The sequence below is a fragment of the Ambystoma mexicanum genome, chromosome 5p (assembly GCF_040938575.1).
Source record: "Ambystoma mexicanum isolate Mex_15411 chromosome 5p, UKY_AmexF1_1, whole genome shotgun sequence".
NCBI lineage: Eukaryota > Metazoa > Chordata > Amphibia > Caudata > Ambystomatidae > Ambystoma > Ambystoma mexicanum.
The window spans coordinates 585,280,332-585,302,829 of record NC_090930.1 but is presented as its reverse complement, the minus strand read 5'-3'; positions in this window follow the sequence as shown (position 1 = coordinate 585,302,829).

Below are 22,498 nucleotides of genomic sequence, written 5' to 3'. Positions count from 1 at the left end.
TTGCCAGACAACTGCTGCAAAACCAAGCCGGGCAAACACCACTACCTGGACTTGGGGGTAATTCAACCCCCGTTTCATCGAGCAGCCCTGTGCAGGTGGTTCTACCAGGGAGCATTCCTTTAGCTCCACCCGAATGCTTTGCTGGGGACCCGAAAAGGTTTGCCGTGTTCATGAACCAATGCCGCTTGCACTTTTTATGCAGACCAGGAGCTTTTCCAAATGACCAAGCCAAAGTAGCCTTTGTACTGTCATACCTTAGTGGCAGCGCAGCGGATTGGTCAATTCCATTAGTCAACCAGGATGACCCTCTTCTTCGGGATTTTCAGGGTTTTCAATTGAGCATGGAAAGAATATTCGCCAGATATTCACAGGGACAGCCCCTGGATAACAAAATTCTATCCCTACGACAACGAAACCAGGACCTGCTAACTTATATCGCAAACCTCAATAGGTTGGTGGTGGAAACCGGATGGCCAGAGGTAAAGCGAATTACATTATTTCATTGTGGACTTCGGGGTGAACTCAAAGATGTTTTGGCCCAAGTTGTGAACCCACCTCAGGATTGTGCAGAATATATAGACTTAGTGGTCCAGCTAGACCCCGACTTCAGAATAGAAAAGCTGATCGAGCTAAATTCGAGAATCGGGTATTGGTTAAACCCAATGTTACTCCCAAAGGAACAGATGCATCAGAACCAATGCAGATCGGGGGTGTTAAGGGACCCTTAACTCAAAAAGAAAGAGAAAGGAGACGACAGATGCAGTTGTGTCTGTACTGTGGGGCCTCAGGACATTTTCTACGGGATTGCCCTATAAAACCATCCAAGAAAGTAGTCGGAGTTGCTGATAGAAATCAAACAGAGCCTGATTCGGGAAACGACCACGCCTGACAAGAGTAGAGGTCCGCTTGCCGAGCTTAAAGAAGGACACTCAGACGTTGCACTTAATCATACCAATGATCCTTATTGATCCAAGGCAGCCATCACGTATGCACACAGTTAGGGCATACATTGATAGCGGGGCCACAGGAAACTATGTGGACCACGAATTGGCTTCTAGGATGAATCTACCTCTCTGCAAAAAGACCACTTCGGATATTATCACCACAGTCGATGGAACTGAAATTGCCTCTGTGCCTGTAACTCATTCCAACACAGAGATGACACTGTTGGGTCAAGATGGGCATCAAGAGACTAAGGTGTTTGACTTAATCAAAGCCCCGCAGTTCCAAATAATACTGGCGATACCTTGGTTGGAAACACATAATCCTTGTATTGATTTGCGAGAGAAGAGAGTAACCTTCCCGGAGTGTGCACACACCTGTTACCCGGAATAAACCTTGAACAAAAGCCTAGCCACAGTCGCTAATCCAGTCATGCAGTTACCTCAGGAATATCAAGAATTCCAGGATGTTTTCCAAAAAGAACAGGCAAACACCTTACCACCTCATAGATCATACGATTGTCAAATCGACCTCATACACGGTGCACAACCTCCATGCAGTAGAATCTACGCCCTTACGGAACCCGAAAACCGTCACCTACAACAATACTTGGACCAATACCTTGCTAATGGCTTCATTCATCCATCTAAGTCCCCTGCATCTTCAGCTTTATTCTTCGTGCCCAAAAAGGAAGGTGACCTCAGAACGTGCATAGACTACCGCGCATTAAACCAGATCACAGTGAAGAACCGATATCCATTGCCTCTGATCGCCGAACTACTAGACCAAGTAAAGGATGCTTACATCTACACTAAATTAGATCTCCGAGGGGCATATCATCTGGTACGTGTAAAGAAGGGCTACGAATGGAAGACCGCTTTTCGCACCAAGTACGGATTATTCGAATATCAGGTGATGCCCTTCGGGTTGTGCAATGCACCAGCAGCCTTCCAGTATTTTATGAAAGATGTCCTTCGTGAACTCATTCACGTCTGTGTTGTCGTATACATAGACGATATTCTAGTGTACTCCTCCTCAGAATCAGACCATATTAAGCACGTTCGTGCAGTCCTTGAGAAACTATGCCAGTACAAGTTATATGCAAAATTGGAAAAATGTGTTTTTCATGCTACAGAAGTTGAATTCCTTGGATTTATCCTGACTCCAAAAGGAGTCCGAATGGACTCTCGAAAGGTGGACGCAATTCTCAAGTGGCAATCACTCAGTTCAGTTAAAGGCGTGCAAAGCATGCTTGGATTTGCTAATTTCTACCGCAGATTTAAATTGAAATTCACGTCAGCACCTGTCTTAAAGCATCCACGCCCCGAGCTCCCATACATAGTTGAAACTGATGCATCCAGTTTAGCCATGGGGGCTGTCCTGTCCCAGAAGGATCCAGAAACCGGTCAACTTCATCCAGTAGCATTTTGGTCCAGAAAATTCTCGGCCCCTGAATTAAACTATGCGGTTACCGATATAGAGTTGTTAGCCATTAAATCCCCCTTCAAGGCTTGGCGGCATTATCTTCTCGGTGCCAGGCATACCATTACTGTAATCACCTATCACAGGAACTTGCAGTATTTAAAAACAGCCAAGGCCCAATCATCGCGTCAACTTCGATGGGCCTTATTCCTTGCCGAATTCAATTTCGTGATCACTTACCGACCAGGTTGTAAGAATGGTAAGGCAGACGCTTTATCCCGAATCGGGTTGGGAGAAGCATATTCGAACCCAGAACCGGTGCCTATAATTCCTGAACAAAGAATTCTTGGGATAACTACTCTACAGAACTTAGAAGATATTTATTTAAAGATCCAACAACTTTTCGAGTCAGCAGCCCTGCAGGACTGGGTTAAAAAGATTATTCACGATTATTCAGTTGTCAATGACCTACCTTACTATCAAGGGCGTCTATTTCTACCACACAAGGAACTACAAGAACAAGTCATCTCCAATTACCATGAAGCTCTGATGGAAGGGCACCCAGATATTGCAAAAACTGAAGCTAAAATTAAAAGACAATTCTGGTGGCCCACCTGGAGAAAAGATGTAAAGTCATTTGTACTGTCTTGTGGCATCTGCGCCCAGAACAAAAGCCAAAAGAAGAAACCAGCTGGTCTTTTACAACCTTTAGATATTCCATCCACACCATGGCACACTTTGTCTTTAGGCTTTATTACAGATCTACCGCCATGCAATGGATTCAACACCATTCTAGTTATTGCGGATCTTTTTTCCAAGATGACCCACTTTATTCCTTTAAAAGGATTACCTTCTGCTTCAATCTTGGCCAAGGAATTTCTCAAAAATATTGTTTGAATACATGGATTTCCTTCCGTATTGATCTCTAACTGAGGTAGTCAGTTAATTTCACAATTTTGGCAGAAGTGTTTTCAATTGGCACAAATCGACGTAAGGTTATCAACCAGTCACCATCCCCAAACCGATGATCAGACGCAGAGAACCAACCAGACTCTTGAACAATACCTACGTTGTATGCTCTACCAAACCGAAGGTAATTGGAAGGACATTTTATGGATTTCTGAATACGCATAAAATAACTCTGTACATTCAGGAACCGGACAAAGCCCCTTTTATACCATATATGGACATCATCCTCGAACCTCAGAACTCGATTCGCCCCAGCATTTAGAAATGCCGGCAGTAACTCATCTGCATTCTACTATTACACACGCCTTTAAAGAGGCAACAAAACATTTGAAACAAGCAAAAGATAAATACAAGAAAAATGCTGATCAACATAGAAGTGAGACCCCACCATATCGAATCGGAGACCAAGTTTGGCTGGCTACAAGACATATTCCTCTGAAAGGAACTCAGACTTTTAATCCTAGATATTTGGGACCTTACACCATTTAGGCCATTATCAACCCGGTGGCCGTCAAATTAGAATTATCCTTTAATATGCGGATTCATCCTGTCTTTCATGTTTCACTTCTAAAACCAGTTCAACCCGGGACAACATTAACCAAACCACCTGACCCCATCCTAATAGATGGAGAACCTGAATTCGAGGTAAAAAACATCCTGGACTCTAAAATGGTTAAATCAAGACTTTTTTATTTAATCGACTGGAAGGGTTAAAGACCACAAGAAAGGTCGTGGGAACCTAGTGACCACGTTCATGCTCCTCGATTGGTGAAATAATTCCATCGGGACTTCCCAGACAAGCCAGGGCCAAGGAGAAGAACAACTTTAGGAGGGGCCTTGGGGGGGAGTGCTGTCATGATGACTACCCCCGGGAATCCGGATCGAGTCCATCAGCCCCGGGAGCACACATCTAGATACTCATTAAAACCCCAAGAGCCCCGGCAGGGGGCTGGTTGGATTCAGTAATGGCGCCGTAGGGACTACTTTGCAGGCTATTTAAACCACGCCCGAACAGAAGCCCATGCTTTGCGTTATTCTGCATCCAGCAGCGTGACGCTCACCGTGTCTGCAAGTCAGCATCCAGTCTTCTGCCACGCCCGCCTCGAATCCAGAGCTCCTAGACAAAAGGCAAAGAAAGAAGAAGAGGGTAGATCACAGACATTATTTGATTCCTTACCTGATTCTGGACCCAGCACATCTCTGAGCCTGGAAAGGACCTTATTTCAGCACGCGTCGCTTCACCAGCAACAGCGCCGCGTTATACTCACCAGTCCACCGCATCTTTCGACTCGGCGCTGCCTCCATCATTTTCTTCGTCGAAACCCAGCACCTGGGGGGAAAACAAAAGGAATAACAAGGTGAGCCGAGAAAACCAACAAGGACAATCTCTTTGCCACCATAGGCTTACCTGCTTTACCACCGGAGGTATTATTCTTTAATTCGCTGCATCTTCCTATGCCGCACCTATAAAGGGAGAGAAAACAGCAAGTTAAACTCATGCAACTTTTACCGGACAGTGTTTGGTAATACAGACTCTTACCTGAACGCCATCAGCTGCCTCCAGGCAAAACTCTTTTGGACCCAGCTGCAACCTAACGAGGGAATGGAACAAGAGTGAACATCGGACATATTGAACTCTTTGAATTTAATAGACACTGGAGTCAATATTCGTCCTGACCTCCTCCAGTACCTTCAAGCCAGTGAAGTAACTGGTATCTACGCGCCCCTGCATGCCATGCAAGATGGAGAGCTCATCATTTAAAAACATAAGGTGAGGTTACCAAAAGGGAATATCGGAGGTGATTAGTGGGGAGAACGAGAACTGTTGGGGGGCCATCACTAAAGTCCACGGGTGGCTAAATCCCTTTCTCCACTTGCAGGAGAATACTTCTACAAGTCCAGCAGACAAGATTAGGAGGGCCAGTCCAGACTGTCATCTCTTCACTACGCATCACGTTGGTGGAGACCGCAGCTGTCTGGGTCCGATCGACTCCCTTGTGGGAACCAGGTGAGCGTAACACATTCTCCTGCAGGGAGTTATGTTCTGACATCAACCTTGCCTGTGTGTGGCAAGGTGGTGCAGCCTCTTTGTGATTTCTGATCCATGCACAGTTTTTGCAGATTTAGTGCGCACAGGGCTTAGCGCCTCAATTTTTGGCAGTTTTCTTTCCCCCATTGGCAAAGGGATGTAGTATGGCGCATTGGCATGGGTTGAAATATCCCACACTCTCCCTCAGCCACCTTTACTCCCTGTTCTTCCTCTGGCCCCTCGTTGGCCACCTCTCCTCCCTCCTTCTCTGCCATTGTCCTGTTGTCCCCAGATGAGGTTTCTAGACAAGTCTGATCTATGAAAGTCTCATAAAAACAGGTTCACCCCTGTTCCTCCAAAACTATCAAGGACCTGGACCCTGTGCTCATGGAACACACGGGGAAACTCCCACTTGTTTAATGACCCATCACCCAAATTCGACTCGTATCAGATCATTTGTTTTCAAGAAACTTGGCTCTCCAATACTCCATGCTGTGATGGCTTTCTAGCCTTCCTAAACCCAGCCCCGACAAGAATCAAAGGAAGACCCTCATCAGGTCTACTAACGTTTATCAAAATTGACCCCACATGGTCAATACTGCACTCAACAAACATCAACCTGTGGATACAAAATACAGTCATAAAAATAACGACAAAGGAAGGCCCAGACTCTACCACAATGACACCCAAACAAGAATAAAAAATTGCAATCATGAATCTGTACTGGAACCCAGTGGCAATCAACAGTGAAGCGTTCTTGGATGGTGTCTTTCTAACAGTTGACAATCTTGTTCTCAAACATACAAGAATTGAATTCATATTATGTGGCGACCTAAACCTACACCTATGGCAACAAGATGGACAACCAACTCCTAACGAAAAACTAACAATTCGTGAAAAAAAACGGATCAAAGAAACCAGCATATGTAACCTACTATCAATTGATTATCCTAAAGACGAAACAGGCAAGCCCTTTCCCACCTGGTCCCGAGGCAACTCATCTGGCATAATTGATTACACTTATCTTTCCAAAGAGCTAAGAGCTGCAGTACAAACAACAAGCACAATTGCAACAACAAAGAGCGACCATAACCACCTTGTCGTACATGGACAAGACATGCCGCGCCAACCTCAGCCCAAACGTCCTACCCCGTTAGCAGTCTACACAGCTGGGAAAATACTTCGCATAACCCAACAAGCAACAAACTCACTCACAAGACAATTTATCCAAACTACTCTACCTGATGACCAGAAATTAAATTACAGATGGTTACTTCAACCTCACTACAAACCAGCCAAACAGCAAACCTTACAGACTCAACAACACTCCTACAACAAGGAGCTAGTTGAAAGGAAAAGGGCACTGAGAAACACAGTGCGGCAATTGACGAAAAAAAAAGACAAGGAATCATTTGCCAAAATAAAAGCAGCCAAACAAACCTACAGAAACTGGATCAAAACGCACAACATGATGCTACTACAAGCAGATGCAGAAGCAATCATAGAAACTTACAAAACACACAATCTCCGAGACCTATGGAATCTTCTGAACAACAACGCAGCACACCAGCAAAAACTGACAGCAAACGTGACTGAACATCGATGGATTGACCATTACACAAAAATATACAAAGCCCGGTCATCAGAAACTGGAAAAAACTCAAAAAGACAGACTGTAATGTGGATAGTAAACTGCAGCTATCAAGACATTTTTGAGATGATCCAAAAACTCAATATATCTCGTGCTCCAGGCCCTGACGGAACATCGAACGCAATGATAAAGAAAGATCCACACTCATGGGCCAATCTCATGAGGAACATCTTGACGCTCATAAACAAGCTTAACCAGATACCAACATGATGTAAAACTGCGACCATCGTACCTATTCACAAACAAGGTCCGAGGGACGACCCGACAAATTTACACCCAATTGTGTTACTGGATCCGTTAGGAAAGCTGTTCGCATCTGTTCTCCTGAAAAAACTTAATCAGTTGGCAACAGACACAAAGCGCTTCGCAATAAGACAAACTGGCTTCACCCCAAATGTCGGGACAAACATTAACTTACTATTGCTAAATCTGATAAAACACAAAGCAATCCACAACAAATCAAAAATTTACGCGGCTTTCATAGACCTCCACATGGCCTTTGATGGGATATCCCGGCAAAAGCTTTGGAATAAACTTGAAAAATGGGAATGCCCTAATGACATACTAGGCCCAATCAAACAACTTTATTCAAACACCACCATAGCAATAAGACTTACAAGAGAAGGCCACACAACACCAAAAATAAAAGCCGAAAATTGACTAAAACAAGGATGCCCTCTAGCAGCCACATTGTATTATCTCTTTACTGCAGACATCGAGACTCACCTACAGGCCGATGCCCTCAATCCCCCAAAGATTAGCTCAACACCGGTAACAATCATGAAATATGTGGACAATATCATTCTCCTGGACAAGACACCATCAGTTCTACAAAACAGCCTCAGCCAATTAAGCCTCTACATGAATCTTAACGAACTCACCATCAATACAAAAAAGCCAAAAATCATGCAACTGTCCAGACTGACCAATAACAACGGAAAACAACTAAAAATCCATTTAAACGACAATCTGCTTGAAGAAGTAACAACAATTCAATACCTGGGCATCCACATAAACCAATCCAAATCTGAAAAGAGTGGACTCTGAAGCTGGAAAAACAGACTCAATCTCTGGCAAGACAAGGTTGCGTGATCCAACGCAAATTCGGCAAATACTCTTTCAAACCAATAACTACATACTACAAGCAAAAGGTGATTCCGACAATAGTCTATGGAACAGAAGCCATGATACACGCAATGGACTATAGCTGGACAAAATTAGAGGCCCTTTTTTGGCGTAAGATCTTGCAGCTGCCACCTTCTTTTCCAAAGCCTAGGATCAGACATGAAATAGCATTACAGTCCATCAGTTCAATTGTCTTATGGAAACAACTAGACCTATATCGCAAGTTCTTCACCGACGAGGAAACACCAGCAATCCAAATCTTGAAGTTCCATGACGGAGCAATGAACAGCACAATCCTTGCTAAGTGGAAAGGCAATCTGGATCAACACATGCAAACGGAAGAAATCTCACATGAAATCCTTAGGATGCGTCCTCAACATGCAAAAATAATAATGGAAAATGACTGGATTAGAACCCTTGAAGAAAAAACAAAATACACCCTCAACCTACAATGTGACAAAGACATTCGATCCATCAATGAATTACCAGCCTACCTGACCATCTTTCCTGACGCCAAAATCTGTGCAATATATCTGAAAGTCCGAACCAACACTATACCAACACGCTTCTACCTAGCCAAAACCAGACAAATCGCTCCAACAGAACATTTTTACTGCTTCTGTTCAGACACTCAAAAATCTGAAACACTGTTCCACCTACTAATGGAATGCAGCGATCTCTCAGAACAAAGATCGAGATTCGGCGGCCATTACAAGATCGGAGAGCAAATAATGGAGACAGAAGAGAGATGGATGGAGATGCTTAACGGCAAATCGCAATAACTTATCTTGACAATATGCCAATTTCTACAAGAAATTCTAAGTCTTGGCAAACCTGTAATAAGTTAAAAAGAAACCTTGGGAAACTGGAGACAAATGAAAAGTTTAAAAATTAAACTATAACATTTAAAAGAAAAAAAACAAAAAAAAACTATCAAGGGCCACATTGGCACCATTGCCCCTGCTGACTTCTGCTACTACTCCTTTGCCACTGGAGTCTTCCCTTCCCCCCTGAAGAACTCCTGTGTGCACTCTCTTCTTAAGAAACCCTCTGCCGAACCGTCCTGCCCAGCTAACTATCGTCCAATCTCCATCACTCCTTCCCTGGGCAAACACCTGGAAAAGCTGGCCATCTCCCAGCTTAATCTTCACACTGAATCTGTTGGTTGTCTCCATGACCATCAGTCTGGCTTCAGAGCTGCCAGAAGCACGTAAATTGTTCTCTTGAAAATCCGTGAAGACCTGCTCTCCAACCTCGATTCGAACAACCCCTGTGTCCTCATCTTACTTGATCTCTCTTCTACCTTTGACACGGTCAACCATGCCATCCTGCTCAACTGTCTCTGTGATAACCTGGGAGTCACAGATCATGCCCTGGCTTGGCGAACCTCTTTACTTTCCGATCGCCACTCCCAGGTCCAACTTGGGTCCTTCCTCTCCTCTATCTCTGTCTCTACCTGTGGTGTTCCCTAGGGGTCTAACCTCTCTCCTTGGCTGTTCAATCAATACCTGGCACTTCTTTCCCACTGCATTGCTGCTCTTTGCCCCAACTTTCAGTGCTATGCGGATGACACTCAACTCATTTTCAGGCTCCCTTCAGCCACTTCTTCTCCTTCTCTCATCTCGGACTGTATGTCTGCTATCCAGGAGTGGCACGCCACCAAAGATCTCTGCCTCAATGCCAGTAAGACCAAGATTCTCCTCATCGGCACACCTGCTCCCTCCTTTCCTGTCACTCTCTGGCTGGCTCTCTTGGCCCTCATCCTGCTCCCACCTGTGAGGCTAATACCTAGGGGCCATCTTCGACTCCACACTCTCTTACTCTCCTCACATCTGTGATGTCTCTAAGAAGTTTTACTACCAGTTGCACCTTCTCAGAGGTATTCTTCCTTTTCTCTCCTTCCCCCAGAAGCTCACTGTCTCCAGAGCTCTGGTTTTCTCTAGGCTGGACTACTGCAACAGCCCCTTTCTAAATCTGCCTGCTTTTACTCTCCGCCCTTTGCAACTCATCCAGAACAAGACTGCAAGACTTGTCCTTGGCCTTAAGCCCAGGGATTGTATCTCTGCAGAACTGAAATCTCTGCACTGGCTCCCAGTGGCTGCAAGGATTAAGTTCAACACCCTCTGCATTGTCTACGAGGCCTTCTGGGGCCTGGGGCCTCAATACCTTCAACTTTCTCTTCCTAAATATCTTCCTTCTCAAGCTCTTCACTCATCCGCCTCCAACTCCCTCAGGGTCAGGAAATGGATTTGTTGCATCAAAGTTTACATAATGGGTGTGAATCGGTAAAACACAATCTTTCCGAGTATTCACAAGATAACCATGAAATTGTGGAAGATTCAGGTTGCATACTTGGAGCAGACCATTTAATATCACTGAAGGCTTTGCGATATAACATTCTCCAATTGGTACACAAACCTCACTTAGGCAGAAATCTTATGGAACGTCGCCTCAGAGAAAGGCAGTAGTGTGCTACTGGAGAATGCTGAGTGATGTGGAAAGATTAGTGAGGGGCTGTCAAGCATGTGTAAATAGTGATATGTCAAAAACACCATGCAATCTCCCACTAACAACCTGTGCAAATACCAGAGTCAGTATCCAAGAAGTTGGCCATTGACATTACAAGCCACTTCAACCTTTTTGGAGTCAATCTATATAATTGTGTTGCTTGTCTAGGAATGGGGAATTGTTCAGGATATAGTGACGACCAGGAAGGTAATCAAGTTTGTTTATGCAGTGTTCAGGTGAGAAGTTGTCACAGAGGAAATTGTTACTGACAATGGTGTGCAATGTTTATCTGAAGAGATGCAAACATTCTTAAAAGTTCCAGGGATCAGACACGTGTATAACTCATTGTATCACCAAACGATTAACAGTTTAGTCGAATATCTGAACAGATTTATTAAGGAAACTATTCCGCTGGCAGCAGCAACATCTTTGCCATGGCACCATACATTTAAATAACCCTAAAATGCATATAGGGTTACCCCCCACATTGTTACACACATTGAACCTTTTAAGATGATCAGAGACAGAGCAGCCTGTAATTGACTGAATCCGTCATGGACTATGGAAAAGAAAACTGAGACTGTGGACATGCAACGAGTACTAAGGAGAGTAAGAAAGAAATAAGTTAAATATAAAGAGTACTATGACTGTAGGGAGGCAACACCCAACTTAACTATACAACAAGGGGATTGTGTCGGCATAATGAACCCACATAGAAACATAAAACGTGTGTCCAAGTGGGGTGATGCTGGATATTGGCGGGCAGTGGTCCATGGACAACAGACGATGGATCTGATTCGTACAGGCAATCTGTCAAGTAGCTCTATCATCAATGTGTCATCTAGTGGCACCAAAGTGCCACGGGAAATCAGACCCAGAAATCAAAAGAGGACAGACAGCAGGAACAGTAAAGGAAATGTACCAATTACAGACTCACACACAAGGTTTCAAACATCAGTTACAGTGAACAATAAAATACAAACTGCAGCATGTATGGTCTCCCGATCTGGGCGCTGAACGAAATAATAACACAAGGTGATCTATGTATGTTTTATAAATATCTTCCAAAACATATGCATTCCCTAAAATATCCTGCTCCATGCAGCCATTCATCAAGGGACTTTCCTGCCGAATCAGAGCACCAGTGAATGATATTTGGGGTCATGTCCTCATTAGAACACCAATGCATTTTAAATGTATAATATATTATTCATTTTTGGCAGCAGCCTGTATATGAAAATATTTGCTTGCAGCATATTTCGTGAAAAACGATTTCTAAATAATCACACTCCCTGCAAGCGTGTAGAGGAACTTTGGCAAGACACATATGTTGATAGCATTGAATGGCATCCAGAAAAAAATGAGACAGGCTTTTTGCTCCATGTTGGATTTGAGAATAATGGAAAGGAACAAATATATTATTATGAGTGAGCTGAATGGGTACTCAAAACTTAGGAATGCTGTGCCATCCTGTGCTCAGTTATGCCGCAGAGAAGTCCGGGCATTCTACATTACTAAATTCAAGCTCTAGTGGTCTCTTCTCCTGTCTTTACTTTCTCCCAGCTACCCTTATGCCCCGCTCAACCTGTTTGAAATATTGCAGGTCTGTAAGGAGAGCTGAGCAGTGAGAGCGTGGAACACTGCTGAGAGAACACTGAAAGCTGCACCATCATGTCCTTCCCTTGACCAGTGATTCCAGTCACCATAGTCACCTCAACACAGCTGCCAGGATATGCCTCACATCCAGTATAGGTGTGCTGACTGTTCATGGCACACGGGGGAAAGAGTTTGGGCTGCTGCTCAGTGGGCCTTGGAATCTTTGTGTTGCTGCTATATCCAGGGGCGTGATCAGTGGAAGGAAGCCCAGCATGTGCCACCATGGAGCTAGTACTTCAGTGGCCAGAAATGCGCATCCTCACCTCTATCATCCAGTGCATGGAATGCTTCTCCTGCTGAGATAAAGACGTACTCATGGCAAACAGAACCAAGTGGAGAGAGTGTGTAGAGTTTGTACTTGAAAGCCTTTGGCATCACCCATTTCAGGGCTGTGCTATACTGCAGTGTCGGGAATCCCAGAATACTCCATTTCTGAACAGGAAAGATGATGACCTGAATGAATGCCCTCAACTTAACCCTGCGGCTGGGTTGTCCCCTGGAACTGGCACAAAAGGAGCACCATGCAGTGCATGCTCATGCACGTGAGTGCTGAGTAACACCGGAAACACGGCTTAGCATATTTGCACCCATTATTGGTCACCATGTAAAATAGTTAATGATACTATTTCATGCCACTTTAATTCAATGTGTCTCTGTCACAGGTATGGTCATTTGCGTTTGCCAGTCTGCTTGTGCCAACTTGAAAAATTCTAGAATTCCATATATATAGACCATAATATGATATTGCATTATACTTTACATTAAGAAAAATGTGCTTTGAAAGATACAGAGTGCATACAAAGTTAGAAATGTGCATTGTTAAAGAGAAACATGGTGAACGTTTTAGAAGGTCGGCAAAGGCTAAAAGTGTGCAATAACTGACACAGGGGGCATAACGGGGAACTAAGGCGTGCAGTGTGGTGTAGAATGAAGTCATTGATGAGAGGATGTAAGAAATAGATAGAATGGTAAATTGTAAGATATATACATTGCGAGCATGTTAGGTCTTAAAGACGACTGTGGGGTGCTTGTTTAATTGTATCTCCTACACACACCCAGAAGTTGGATGAGAGGAAGAGTCTGCTCTCTCCAGTTGTTTTTAATTGCCTGCGTTAAATGGGAATTTCGTATCACTTCGGCAGTGCCATGGTGGTTGAAGGCAGATGTACCCTGAGTGTAAGTTACGTTGTTGTAATGTTTTGATGATGGGTGGGGCCTAAACCGACCAATCAAATATCGTTGTCATGTTGCCTGTCTTCAGTGATGCATACGCGTGCAATAATCACATTATGCACGTCAAATGCTTGCAGTTCACCTAAACCTAACCAAACGTGCAGAGTGCCTGTCAGAATTTAAGTCAAACATACCTCCGGTAAACTCCTGCAGATCTCCCGAGATGTTGGTTCGTAGTCATGCATTAGATGGCATTTAACCAGATCACTTGTGGGTGGGCAATGTTGTGGCCCTGTCACATGATTTCACGTGGGCAAGCACCTCTAATTTCACTGAAGTTAACTCTAATGACTAGTGAATTAGTAGTTGACAATGTATTTGCAGCCGTGGTCGATCATCCATAAACAGCCATTTTCATACCAGTGGGCATAGTCTTTAGTAGGATTGTGTAGGCCATGGCCCACACTTATGTTGAAGGGTTCAATTATGGTCTTTAAAAAGAATCAGTAAAGGGATTGTTGTGAGCTCCATTGGTTAGCATGGCAAGTGGCGCACATTTCTGTTAAGCCGATTGAAGTGTGCATGTTAATTAATGTTAGTGAAGGGATGGTCGACTGTTAGCTGTTAAACTGTAAAATGGCTAATAGTTTGACATGCGAATTGCAAAACGTTAATATGTTAGATGAATCCCTTTCAGGAACTCTTTTGCACACAACAATTAAATGGTTTTGCAATTAGTTTGTTCCCTATCCAACCAGATGGTATCCTGTATCCCGTCTGTATGACATATGTCTGTGTATTGCATTTAATTGTCACGTGTGTTCTGTGTTTGCCTCTTGTGTGATTGTACATGTTGTGTTTTATGTAAGGAGGAAAGACGTTTAATATTATGTATATATGCACACCTGAGTGAGAGAGTGTGGCAAAATGACTGGAAGAGTACAAGGGTGAGTTGTACTGGAACCACTTACTCGGCACTCACACTTATACAAAATAACAGTGATCACAGTAATAAAGGTAAACAAGAGAACATCAGGAAATGTACCTCCTTTGCCTTTTGTGTTAGGATGGGGAGATGGAGGGCTATACTCTCAAGAGGGTTGTGAATGTGATTTAGTAGCAACCTAATCAAGCAAAGTTTAATAGTACAAACTAAAGGGAACGTCCAATCAAGGTTCTATTGTGTATATGTATCCTCAAACAAATAAGGGGGATGCATGGCCTGAGCTCATGCAGTGAGGGTTTTGCTTGACCCGTGTATGACCACCTTGACACCTCATGTCAGCCTTCCCTAAGGCCTCTTGGTACTTGTAGTTTCTTTACCCTTTTTGTTCAACGCTGTCTCTTCATTCAGGAGAGGGGTATCAGTCAAAGACCTCCGAACAAGCGCCCATGTGGAACCAGATCATTCTACCTCTGGTACCAAGTTCAGTCACAAAAGACTGCTGTCTCTTAATCTTCTTAATGTTGCCAATACAGCCTTGAGTCTAACACAGTCCGGCCCACTATCAGGTTTGTCCGACTCACTGGCAGTGCTGAAATCGGTGTTTCTTCTGTCTTTGGAGACAAGGACGGTACCACAATGGCAACCACGTCTCCCCACCCTGGCTATCAGTGTGGGAGGGTTCCATGTACTGGTGACATCTGTCACATCACTAGCCAGCTGTGATTCCCATTCTTATGTTTCTTTTGTCAGAGGCTTTGCGGGTCTGGGCTGAAAAGGGCAAGGGCAACTCCCTCCTTGACATCCTTTCAGGTCTTGCCACCTTTCTCCTCCATTTGAACTGCTGTCCTGGAATAGCTGCTTCCTCGTGTGCTCAGCCTTGCTCAAAGTGTGATCCTGTGCTCCGCCTTTTATCCCAGTGGGGAAGGAAATGGGCAATCAGGTGTGTGTAGTTGTCAGCAATTGCCTGACTCTGGCTGACCCTTGTGTTGGGACATGTCAGGTAAACGGCTCTGGTATTAGTCTGTTGTTGCTCATGATGTGAGAAAGTATTTGTGTTGGAAAAGGGGTGGTAGAGTTTCTAAGTATCCTACTGGGCAGGATGTGGTAAAGGTGTCATAAGGAAGGAGATACCTCATCTCACCCTTCGGCGTCCCACTTCCACTCCCGAAAGATCCCCCATCCAGGTGATCCTCCCGCACTGGTCCACCCTTGGAAACAGGATTCAATAGCAATATCCATGTCCTGGCCACCTGGATGGCAGATCTCCGGGGACTAGCGGGTGAGACACCTCCTGGTGTCTCACAGCCACTACCCATGCAGAAACAGGGTGAAGTCCTACTTGCAATGCAAGGACATATCCATAGTGTAACTCCGGGAGACGCACCTGCTAAAGGAAGAGCAGGAGGCACTTCTGAACCACTGGGGGGTGGGTGGATTATGGCACTACGTATTTACCTTTTTTGTTCAACACAGTCTCTTCATTCAGGAGAGGAGACATCCGAACAAGTGCCCATGTGGCACCAGACCACTCTACCTCTGGTACCAAGTTCATTCACAAAACACCGCTGTCTCTTAATCTTTTTAATGTTGCCACTGCAACTTTGAATCTAACACAGTCAGTCCCACTATCAGGTTCTTCCGACTCATCGGCTGTGCTGAACTCGTTGGCATTTCTCTGCCTTTGGAGTCAAGGATGGTACCACGATGGTAACCACGTCCCCCCCCTGGCTATCAGTGTGGGAGGGATCCATGTACTGCTGACATCTGTCACATCACTCGCCAGCTGTGATTCCCATTCTTATGTTTCTTTTGTCAGAGGATTTGCGTGTCTGGGTTGAAAAGGGCAAGGGCAACTCCCTCCTTGACATCCTTTCAGGTCTCGCCACCTTTCCACTACATTTGAACTGCCATCCTGGAATGGCTGCTTCCTCATGTGCTCAGCCTTGCTCAAAGTGTGCTCCTGTGCTCCGCATTTTATCCCAGTGGGGAAGGAAAAGGGCAGTCAGGTGTGCATAGTTGTCAGCAATTACCTGACTCTGCCTGATCCTTATGTTGGGACATGTCAGGTAAACGGTTCTGGTATTAGTCCATTGTCGCTCACGGTGTGAGAACGTGTTTGTGTTGGAAAAGGGGTGGTAGGGTTTCTAAGTATCCTACTGGGCAGGGTGTGGAAAAGGTGCAATAAGGAAGGGGATACCTCATCTCACCCTTCAGTCTCCCACTTCCACTCCTGAAAGACCCCCCATCCAGGTGATCCTCCCACACTGGTCCACCCCGGAAAACAGGATCCAATAGCGATATCCATGCCCTGGCCACTTGGATGGCAGATCTCCCGGGACTAGCGGGTGAGACACCTCCTGGTGTCTCACAGCCGCTACCCTTGCAGAAACAGGGTGAAGTCCTACTTACATTGCAAGAACACATCCATAGCGTTACTCCAGGAGACGCACCTACTAAAGGAGGAGCATGAGGCACTTCTGAACCACTGGAGGGTGGGCGGGTTATGGCGCTACATATTTACCTTTTTTGTTCAACACAGTCTCTTTATTCAGGAGAGGAGACATCCGAACAAGCGCCCATGTGGCACCAGACCACTCTACCTCTGGTACCAAGTTCATTCACAAAACACTGCTGTCTCTTAATCTTTTTAATGTTGCCACTGCAACTTTGAATCTAACACAGTCAGTCCCACTATCAGGTTCTTCCGACTCATCGGCTGTGCTGAACTCGTTGGCATTTCTTCTGCCGTTGGAGTCAAGGATGGTACCACGATGGTAACCACGTCTCCCCACCCTGGCTATCAGTGTGGGAGGGATCCATGTACCGCTGACATCTGTCACATCACTCGCCAGCTGTGATTCCCATTCTTATGTTTCTTTTGTCAGAGGCTTTGCGTGTCTGGGTTGAAAAGGGCAAGGGCAACTCCCTCCTTGACATCTTTTTAGGTCTCGCCACCTTTCTCCTACATTTGAACTGCCATCCTGGAATGGTTGCTTCCTCTTATGCTCAGCCTTGCTCAAAGTGTGATCCTGTGCTCCACATTTCATCCCAGTGGGGAAGGAAAAGGGCAGTCAGGTGTGCGTAGTTGTCAGCAATTGCCTGACTCTGCCTGATCCTTGAGTTGGAACATGTCAGGTAAACGGCTCTGGTATTAGTCCGTTGTCGCTCACGGTGTGAGAACGTGTTTGTGTTGGAAAAGGGGTGGTAGGGTTTCTAAGTATCCTACTGGGAAGGATGTGGAAAAGGTGCCATAAGGAAGGGGATACCTCATCTCACCCTTCAGTGTCCCACTTCCACTCCTCAAAGACCCGGCATCCAGGTGATCCTCCCACACTGGTCCACCCCGGGGAACAGGATCCAATAGCGATATCCGTGTCCTGGCCACCTGGATGACAGATCTCCAGGGACTAGCAGGTGAGACAACTTCCGGTGTCTCACAGCTGCTTCCCCTGCAGAATCAGGGTGAAGTCCTACTTGCAATGCAAGTGCATATCCATAGCTTTACTCCAGGAGACACACCTGCTAAAGGAGGAGCAGGAGGCACTTCTGAACCCTTGGGGGGGTGGGCAGCTTATGGCGCTACATATTAAAAGTTTTACAGACGGGTACTGATCTGGATTGATGGGCCACTGCCATTTTACTTACTGGAGGTTGAGAGGGATAGGTAAGGGAGATATATTATTGTCCAGGGTACCTTGACCAGAGGGACATTTGTATTATCAACTTGTACTTCCTAAATCATGGAATCCCGTCACATGTACATGCGCTGTGTAATCTTGTTGCCACTATGTTCAATGGCTTCACTTTGTGTGGTGGGGCCTTTAACTGTGTGAGGGACGCAGAACTTGATAGATCCTCTTGCCCAAATGGTGGCTCTTCCCCAGCTTCCATTGCTTTGAACACGACACTGACTGATCTCAACATGGTGGATGTCTGGAGGGTATTACACCCGGTTGCTAGAGATTTTTCCCTTTTACTCCTCACCTCATAAGCTACACACACACATCGATTAATTTTTTTTGGGTCGGGGAAACTTATAGAATTTAGCGGTGCAGAATATCTGGGCTGCACAATGTTGGACCACTCCCCCCTGATGTTGTAGTGGGGCCTTGTGGCACCAAGACCTAACGTGGCAGTGGGGGCCCTAACAGATGCAGCTTTGAAGAAGTAATTGTTAGACTCCCTGACCAGTTACTTTGAAGACAATGTTGGGAGCGTAGATAGGTCGGGCACCATCTGGGAATCCATGAAGGTTGTCATCAGGGGTGAGGTCATAGCAAGTGCAGGCAACATCCGCCAGGAGCTGCGACAGGTCTTAGAGTCCACAGAGGAGGATATTAGAGCGTTTGAAGCCCAACAGCCAGGCCAGCAGTCAGTGGAGGAGAAAATGGTTGAAGCTTGCTCCAGGTGTCAGAAAGCATGGGGGTGACTGCCCAAATTCAATTATGTCATTCAGGTGGCACTTGCCCATGCAGAAAATACGGGAGGGAAAGCCCTACCAAGACTCAGGACTAGGGGCCATTAACAATTGTGTACAAAAAATGGGGGTGTCCTGACTGGAAAGGTCTAAGCCGACTGCCACTTATTGTTTGCAGCCTAGGTTTATCGACAATGTGTTATCCTTGGGTATCACCATTTGTGTATTTACCAAGGATAACTGTACATAAGAGAACCATATTAATCCACTTGTGCTAGACCGTTAGTCTGTAAAAGAACAGCTTTTATTAAGTGGCTGTCCTTGTTCTTTTACATATTTTTTGTAAAGAAATTATAAGTATAAAATATACAAGTGTACATTTTTTCACCAAAAGTCACACATACAAAATATAAACAAATGTAAAACATAAAAAAGAAAGAAAAAAGAAAAAAGACATGTAGCGAAAGATAGGACAAAGTCATACATGTGCATGCTGACAGAAGTATAACGTCATTCTGTTGCTGCTACTACATTTCATTTTTCTAATTGTAGAAAGTTATCCTCGAAGGTAAAAGTCCTTGGATAGGTCTAACTAAGCCAGGCTAAAGGGTGACCAAGAATTATAATTGATCGACGTCCCTGAAGTGAATCTCTACTTGGATCTAGGGGGGACCCCTCCGCACCGCAAGGGTAAGGGAGTCCCAGGACGTTTCGGCCTTAATGGGTCACAGCCTTCTTCATGGAACCAAGGAATCGAGTCCCCTATGGAAAATTAAGGGAACTTGGGTTACTTGAAACAAGTAACAAAAAATTTTTTGAAGGACACATAATGGTAAAAACGGGAAATATGTACATAAGCATGTCATTGTCACAAGAAAACAAGACCCTATAATTTAAACTTGAAAAATACATGTCTAGTAATACTCGACATGGTGTACCAGAGCTGGCCTCACATCGGCCTTGATTTCTAAAATGATGGTCAAAGCTAAATTGGAAAATATAATAAAATACAACAAATACTCCTTTGGAAAGTGAAATCAAAATTTGAAGGGGCTACTGCCCTAGTGCATTAGATAGAGGGGATGTGCAATGGAGAGGTTATAGTACCGCATTGTTCCAACCACCCCAATCCAAAATATGTAAAGAGAGTACCAAATGGAAAGGAGAGGAAGTACCTTTAGATGGTGCTGTGGCGCAGACACATGGAATTATGTGGCTGCTAAGCAGTACAATGGCCACAAGAATATGGCGTGCTGGACGCTGCTACTGAAGTTGAAACGAGCAGCAAGCGGCTGTCTAAGCAAAGAAAAAGGTAGAAGTTTAGACAGGAGGAAAAGGGGGGGCATGACTAGTGCCTGGTATGGAAGATAGAAGGTCAGACACTAACAGACCATCAAGGCACTAATTTACCTTACAGACGGGAGCCAGTCACCAAAACGGAGCTTCGACTGTCTGTATCGATTTGGAAGGAAGCTGTGCAACATTGCAGGGCTAAGCAATGCTACGCATGCTCCTTATTACGTACACTGCTCCTGCGCGCATGCGCTGAGGGGCTTAGCCAGGTCGGCGTCTCGGTAGCCAGGGTTGAACAGTGCTGAGCATGCACCTAATATCGTACACTAATCCTGCGCGCATGCGCTCTGGGGCATTGCCAGGTCGGCGTCTAAGTAGCCTGGCAACCTGTTATGCGGAAATATACCGTTATTCGCCCGAGTTCTAAACTCGGCTGCTTATATGGTGAACAATTCCACAAATGCAGCTCCAAAATTAAATAGTGAACTACAAATAACAGTCCTAATCAAAGGAGTTTAAGCCCAACCTTCGTTTGATTGTAGCGCAGGGCTAAGCGCCTATAAATCATGGTGGACGGAGCAGTGGCGGGTAAGGAGCGGGAAGGGGGGGGGGGAAGAAAGGGGGTTTGCGGGGGTATAAAATTCCTCACAAATAGGCTATGCTGTGAACATGCCTGTATTGGAATGACTGTCAACTATCCTCCATAAGTACCAGATGAAATTGAGAATGTGTAAACTCCTATGAATGGACAGGAAGGAGACTGAATAAATGCCCACATTGAATACTGGGCGTAATGGTTTGATGTTTTATAATTGACTCTGGGGCTGTGCTTCATTCAGGCCTTTTGTAATGGCCTGAAGTTTATACATCCACCACGATTCTTTAAAGTTCAGGGAGTTGGTGATGTTGCTGGTGTTGTATACTTTGTCTGCAACCCACCATGTAAAGCTGTCCGGGTTGTGTTGGTATTCAAGGAAGTGTGGTACCAGGGGTGCTGTGATATTTTTGCACCGAATACGGGACCGGTGTTCGCCAATTCTCTTGTGGACCGGTCTCGATGTCTGTCCCACATATCTGAGCCCGCAAGGGCATTCGATGATGTAAATCACATTACTAGATTTGCAATTAGAGAAGTGCCTTAATCTCCATTCCTTCGCTCCGATATTGAAGGAGGTCATTTTCTTGGTCTGCTTACATACAGTACAATTGCCGCATGGATGGTGGCCATTGATTTCTCTGAGATTCCATAAGGTAGATCTCGTACTGTTTTTGCTCATCCTGGCATGGGTAAGCATATCCTTAAGGTTCTTTGATCTGCGCAAGGCCATTCTTGGTGTTGGTTCTTTCGGTAAACTGAGCTGGATCAGTGGCCAGAATTTTTTTATGAGACTTTTGAGCTTGGTTGTATTTGGACCGAATGTGGTGACACAGGCCATGATGTTGTCTGCTTGGTTGCAGTGAATTTTGGGTGTAAGTAGGACTTCGCGAGGTGTAAACCTGGCTCGCTTCATGGTATCTCTGAGTAGTTTTTTAGGATACCCTCTGGTTTTCAGTTTGTCTTCTAATGCAGATGCATTTGTTTTAAATTCTGCAATGTCTGTGCAGTTTCTACGAACTCGTAGAAACTGTCCATATGGGAGGTTGTTTCTTAAATTGCGCGGATGGTTGCTTTTGTAGTGCAAAATTGTATTCCGATCAGTTTCCTTTTTAAACATAGTACATTCCAGTTGATTATTCTTGGGTTTGATGGTCAAGTCGAGGAAGTTAATGCTGGAATTGCTGCTGTTAATGGTAAATTTTATTTCTTCCGTACAGTTATTGATCCAATCAAAAAAATTTGCCAAGTTATCCTCCTCTCCTTTCCAAATGAAAATGATGTCATCAATGTACCTATGCCAAAGTATTATGTTGTCCAGGAATGGGTTGCGTGTATTCAGTACATTATTGTATTCATATTCTGCCATAAAGATGATGGCCATACTGGGGGCGAATGCTGCCCCCATGGCCGTCCCTCGGATTTGCAGATAAAATGTGTCCTCAAATTGAAAAAAATTATTAGTGAGTGCCAATTCCAATAGCTCAGCTAAAAAGTTGGTGGGGACTCTGGTTTGCGACATATGATGCGTGAGATGATGTCTAATGCATTCAATCGCTGAATCTTGTGGAATGCTGGTGTAGAGGCTGTTTATATCCATAGTCACTAGTATATCTTCAGAGGGATTGAAAGGTTGATGCTCAAAAGTGTTGATGGTTGCCATGGTATCTCGCAGATAAGTAGGTGTTTTTTGGCTCAAGGGTTTCAGAAAGAAATCAATAAATTTACCAATTGGTTCCAGTATCGAACCACATCCAGACACTATAGGTCGA